At 40.9% G+C, this 6,707-nt stretch overlaps 1 pseudogene; it reads left to right on the plus strand.

Moving 5' to 3' along the window:
* Positions 1-5,533: 5,533 nt before the first annotated feature.
* LOC102874259 lies at positions 5,534-5,868 on the plus strand (annotated as a pseudogene).
* The last annotated feature ends 839 nt before the right edge of the window (positions 5,869-6,707 follow it).

Below are 6,707 nucleotides of genomic sequence, written 5' to 3' on the forward strand. Positions count from 1 at the left end.
GGGCTCCCACATTTGCAAATTAGGAAAAGGAAAAGCAAGAGGTCCCAAATTCCCAGCTCTCATTTCCTGTATGTGTGCAGGTGAGAAAAGTCATCATTTCTGGGGCATCATTTCCTTTTCTGTAAAAAAGGATCAGAGAGGTTGGAAGGCTAAAATGGCATTGTGGAGGTGGAAGTATTTTGAGGAATAGAAAGTTCTAAACACATGTATGTTGGAATTATGGCTACTACCTTTTATCCTGCCCTGCAGTTTTTCCATCTGAGTAACAAATTTTGCCATCATTTTTATATTATGTGCACCCAAAGTTTAAATTCTACATTCTGATTGATTTTTCTCAGTGGGGCATTGAAGAAAGAACAAAAATATTCTTGTCGTGTAACCTGTGACTCATATTGACCCTATGTACAACAGCCCTAAACCCTACTCTATCCTGGGCCAATTATATTGTCTCTAACACACTTACTCCTATTATCCCAATCACCGAATCAATCCATCTCATCAAGGGTGCTTCTTTCTTGTGCTGTCCCTCCACCCTCCCAAGCATGACGCTCCTCTCCAGACTGGTCCCTTCTTTCAACATGTTCCAATTATGTCAGACAAAGCTTCAGAATCCTTGCCTCCAAGGAACAACCTGGTCTTACCCTCTCTAGGGTGAACCTGTTTGTTCTCCTAGTCATTCATGGTATACAAAATACTCTTCTCCAGCACAACAGCTCAAAGTCATGAATTTTCCTTCTATCATCCGCAGTCATTGTCTAGCTTTCTGATGCACAGCAAATAATTGCAAAGACAAGGGCCTGGATCAGGCACACAGTCCCCAGACTGACATCATTGTTCTTCAGGACTTTGGAGAGGTCTCTGACAGCAGATTTCCCAATGCAATTCATCTTTTGATTTCCTGGCTGCTGGTACCGAAAGAATTGATTGTGAAGCCAAGCAAATTAAAGCTGTAAACAATCCCAATCTCTTCACCATCTATCATGATGCTGCCAGTTGGCCCAGTGGTGAGAAGCTTTGTTTTTCTGATATTGACTTCAATCCATATTGAAAGCTGCCATCCTTGACCCTCTGCATTAAGTGATTCAGGTCCTCCTCAGTTTCAGGAAGCAGAGTTATGTCATCTGCATAACATAGTTTATGAGTTTTCCTACAATCCTGATGCCACATATCTCCTCATAGAGCCCAGCCTCCAGGATAATCTGTTCTGCATATAGATTGAGAAGGTATGGAGATAAGACACATACCTAGCATACACCCTTCCCAGTTTTGAACCATACAGTATACGTTTTGCATAAACATGATCAAGTGTTTTGCGATTCTCATTCTTCTCATTTTAGCCAGTTTGTTGTGATCTACACAGTTAAATGCCTTTGCATAGTCAATGAAATACAGACAGGCATTCCTCTGGTACTCCCTGCTTTCAGCAAGGTCCATCTAATAATAGCTATAATATCCCTAGTATCACAACCTCTTCTAAACCCAGCCTGCACATCTTGCAGTTCTCTCTTGGTATGCTATTCCAATCATTTTTGGATAATGTTCAGCAGAATCTTGCTTGCATGTGACATCAATGATATTGTTCAATAATTTCCTCATTCTGTCTGGTTACCTTTCTTTGGAATGGGAACAAATTAGACCTCTTCCTGTCAGTTGTCCTCCAGATTTCTTGGCACAACTTGTTGAGCACATCCAGGGAAGTGTCTGTCTGTTAAAATATGTCAATTGGTATGCAGTTAATTCCTGGGGTTGGTTTTTTACCATTTTTTTTCAGAGCAGCTTGATCTTCTTCCTTTATCACCACAGACTCTTGCTCATACTTTGTTTCATGAAATTCTCTGTGTCTGTCAACTCCTTTTCCTACAGTGACTCTGTATAATCTTTCCATCTTCTTTTAATGCTTCTGGGATCATTTACTATTCTGCCCAAGACATCCTAAGTATTGCAACTGGAGGCTTGACTTTGTTCTTCAGTTCCTTTAGCTTTAGAAATGCTGAGTGAGCTTGGCCCCTTTGATTTTGATTTTTTATTTTGACTCCAGTTCTTTGTACATTTCATTACAATACTTTGTTTTCCAGCACTGCCCTTTGACCTTTGAAATCTTCTTTTCAGCTCCTTAATATCTTTATTTCTTCCCTTTGCTTTAGCTCCTCAGAGCTCTAGTGCAATATTCAGAGTCGTTTCTGAAATTCATTTGGGTTTTTTTTTCCTCCCCTCCTGTCTCTTTATAATAACCCCCTGCATTATTCCTGTATGAGATTCTTGACATCCTCTCACAGCTCATCTGGTCTTTGCTCATTAGTGTTCAAGGCCTTAAACCTGTTCCTGAAATGGTTTTGAAATTCAGGTGGGATAGACCAAGGACAAATTTTGGTTCCCATGGATTTAATTTTTCTTAGCTTCAACTTGAACTTGCATATGAGTAGTTGGTGATCTGTTCCACAATCAGCACCTGGCCTCATTTTCAGCTGATACCAAGCTTCTCCAGCAGTTCTTTTCACAGATGCAATCAGTCTGATTCCTATGCATACCATCAGGTGAAATCCATGTGTATAGCCGGCATGTATGTTTCTTATAAAACATATTTGCAATGAATAAATCGTTGATTGTGCAAAATTCTATCATTCTGTCTCCCGCTTCATTTCTGTCACCAAGTCCATATTTTCTGACTGCTGATCTTTCTTTTCTGTTCCAAACTTTTGTATTCCAATCAACTATTATTATTAAGGCATCTTGAATGTATGTTCAATCAATCTCTTACTGCCAAGTTGGTAGAAATCTTTTATTTTCTCCTCTTAGGCTCTGGTTGGCTCCACACAGAGCAGGTCTGCCCACATTTCCCAGAAGCCCAAGGCTCAAGGATGACATTTTACATACTATGTGGCAGAATCAGGTGAGGGAGGCATAATGTGTAAAGTGTGGGAGGCGGAGACAAAAATCTTAAATCTCCTTTAAAAAATAGAGCCCTGATGGCATTGTACATAATATATCAGACTGGTAATCTAAAGGTAAGCAGTTCAAATCTATCAGCTGCTCTGTGTGAGAGTGATTTATAGTCTCTTTAAATAAAGATTTATAGCCTCAGCAATCTAATGAAATGTTGCCCTGAGTTGAAACTGACTCAAAAGCGGTGAGTGAATGAGTTAGTGCAAGTCCTTTTTCTCTCTTTCAAAGGTGTAGAGAATAGAACTTCATATAGAGAACTTTCTTTTTATTGAGAAATCACTACCTCTGGCCAAAAACAGCTCCTATAGGGAAGAGCTCTCATTAGCTAATTTCCAGCAGGACTTTCATGGCAAGCGGGGTTGTTACCTCTTCAACACCTCAATCACATTCTGTGAGTGCCGAGTTCAATTTCTCAGAGGTACCTCTAGGGGACAGCATACAGTAGCTGAGAGTTGAGCCTCTTGGTACCAGATGCAGTTACATTTTTCTCTTTTTCATGGTTTTCATTCAGTCATTAATAAATATTTAGTTTCATGACAATAATAATATTGTGTATTATTTTATTTATACTGTTTTGTGGCACTTTGCTTTCCCTTATTCATTCATTCATACTAATTTTTCTGTTCCTCTGTGTCACACACCTGCCTGCTTTCCTTTCAACCTTCCAAAATTGTTTCTATCTGTAAACCTTCCCTTATTCTTTTTCCCCCCTTCTCCCCCTTCTCCTTTGCTAGTCAATTATGCCTTTTCTGTTGTGGATTGTTTATTAAAATATACACATTATCTATTTTGTTTAGGTTGTTCTTCCATCCCCTAATCCATTATAGTACTTTATTGTCAGTCTATTCTGTTCCTACTTTCTTCATCTTACTCTCTGTAATAATCCTATTTTTGTATTAGAGGTCTTATATAGCATTTGTCCTTTTATGATTGAGTTACTTTGTTCAACATAATGTCCTAAGGACTTGTCTATATTCTGTAGCGTGTCATAAATTCTGCATTGCTTTTTTTTTAAATGTTGCATAGTATTCCATCGTGTGAATGTACCACAATTTTTGTGTTCATTCCATTTTCATGCACACTTGGGCTCCTTCCAAAGTCTTGCTGTTGTGAATAATGCTGCAATAAACATAGATGTGTACATCAATTTGGAAGAAATCAACTCTGATTTCTTTAGGGTATATCCCCAGGAGTAAAGTATATGGATCAAATAGGATTTGTAACTTATTGAGGAAACACAAAATTACCTTTCCCTTATACATTAATTCATACTAATTTTTTGTAGTGGCTGCACCATTTTGCATTCCCACCAGTTGTGTATAAGACCATGGCCCAGATTTTCCATTTTACCTTTGAAAGCACACTATAGGAAATCTGAATAATGAGAGATTTATTAATTCAACAAACATGATGTAAATAGCAGTTTGCAGGGACACAGACATGAAAATATCTTACATCAAAGTCTAACAATGATTGTTGTAGCTATGTTGTTATGTGTTGTTGAGTCGCCTGTGACTCATAATGCTGCTAGTATAACAGCCCTAAACTCTGCTCTGTTCTGTGCCAGTCTCACTGCCTCTGACACACCCACCCCCAATTACTCCAGTCACTGTATCATTCTACCTCATAGAGGGTCTTCCTGTCCTCTGCTGTCCCTCTATCCTCCCAAGCATGATGTTTTTCTCCAAGGACTGGTCCCTCCTTGCAACATGTCCAAACTATGTCAGACGAAACTTCAGAGTCCTTGCTTCCAAGGCACAGACTGGTTTAACCCTCTCTAGGATGAACATGTTCATTTTTCTTAGCAGTCCTTGGTATATTCAATACTCTTCTTCAACCCCACAGCTCCTTGCCATTGTCCAGCTCTCTGATGCATAGCAAATGATTGCAAAGACCAGGACCTGTATCAGAAGCACCTTAGTCTCCTGAGTGACATCATTGATCTTCAGTACTCCATAGTGGTTGGACATTTGGACTATTTCCAGGTTCTTGTGATAATGAATAATGCTGTATCTTTTCTCCATACCTATTCAATCTGCATGCTGAGCAAATCATTCAAAAAGTCCTAGTCTCTGAAGAAGAATATGGCATCAGCATGAGAGAAAAAACATCAATTCTGTTTATGCAGATGACATAACTTTGCTTGCAGAAGTGAAGAGGACTTGAAGCATATATTAAAAATCAAACATCACAGCCTTGTATATGTATTGAACACACACAAGAAATGAAAAATCATTACTACTTGACTAATAGACAACATCATGACTGATGGAGAAAATAATGGAATTGTCAATGGTTTCATTTTCCTTGGACTCACAATCAAAAATCAGCCTGGCAGCCGTGCTCCCCACATACTGTGCCCACTGGGAGTGACTGGGTCCCAGAGAAGGACTGGACCTCGCCCCCGAAGACTGGGTCAGACCCCATACCTGTGCCCGTAGGAAGCCTTCCTGGGACTCAAACGTGCTGTTGGTGGCATGTCTAAACTCCAAACCAAAAGTGGAATAAATTACAAATGGTCTGTGCTCTCCCGAATTTGGGACTTGGTAATGAACAGAAGAAATCCCCTGGCTTCAGTATGGCCAACCCCATGGAGAAAAGCAAGGCCTTTTTCAAAGCCATCTGGGACACCATTTTTGCCAAACCCCAAGAGAAGATCTACAACACCATCTGCCTCGGAGGCCTCTGGGGTCTGCCACTGTTGTTGCTTCTCACACTCCTCTTCATTTGCTGCCATTTGATGCTGGCATGGTGGGAAGAAGGAAGAGGAGGAAGTAGAAGAGGAGGAAGAAGAGAAGGAGGAGGAGGAGCAGGAGCACGAGGAAGAGGAAGAGGAGGAGAAGGAAGAATGCTGAAGACGACCTCTGGATCTCAGCATAGCCCTAGCTTCTCCAGATGGAGAAGAGCCCCTCACTGCCTGTCTAAGTCAGAGGCTAAGTCTCCTCCCAGCCACATGGGGCAGGAAGCAGGAATCCATGAGGGGATGCTCTCATATCCAAATCCTAACTCCTAAACCAAGGAACAGACCTCAGATGGAGTGGTACTCCCCTGAGCAAGTGGATAATTCACAGGCATGCACTTGACAGCTTTGTGTCCGATAGCAGCGCTCTTGGCAACAGTTCCAAATATGCCTGTCACCTGCCTCTGGCATACCTCACTTGGAAAAGCACAAAACACATCTATCTGAGGGTCTTGATTTGGTTCCCAAGCATACCTGTACACACACACACACACACACACACACACACACACACACTCACTCGCTCAAGAGGTATATGGACAAGTATATTCTATTCATCACATTGTCATCTGCTGCCTACTTGTCTCATTTGTGCAAGGTATTGTGAAAGAAAGTATATTATGGACTCGTGTGTAGAAAAAAGTTTCATGAAAAATCCTGGTCAGATCTGAGCATGTAAGGATGATTATAAAAGCAGGCAAGGCCCCTGGTCACTGTCAGTTCTGTACACCACTCAGGTTAGAGATGTTGCCTTCCTCATTCTATCCTTACAGAACCTCTATTAGAAAAGCTCATATTGGGACCTGTCAGCAATTTGATGTAACCCCTCCCCCAGTATCTATTATACAGACACACAGAGTGCTTGTGCTTCTCATCCTCTTACTTGTAGCAGGGGGGGAACTACACCCCAGACCCCCCCAAAACCCAAAACTCACCCACCTCCCCCTTAAAAAACCCTCACAAAACAAACAACAAACCCTCAAAAACCCTTAAAAGTCTGTTGGAGCAAAATTAATTGAAAACC

The sequence above is a fragment of the Elephantulus edwardii genome, unplaced genomic scaffold, assembly GCF_000299155.1.
Source record: "Elephantulus edwardii isolate Elephantulus edwardi_28Jun2011 unplaced genomic scaffold, EleEdw1.0 scaffold00020, whole genome shotgun sequence".
NCBI lineage: Eukaryota > Metazoa > Chordata > Mammalia > Macroscelidea > Macroscelididae > Elephantulus > Elephantulus edwardii.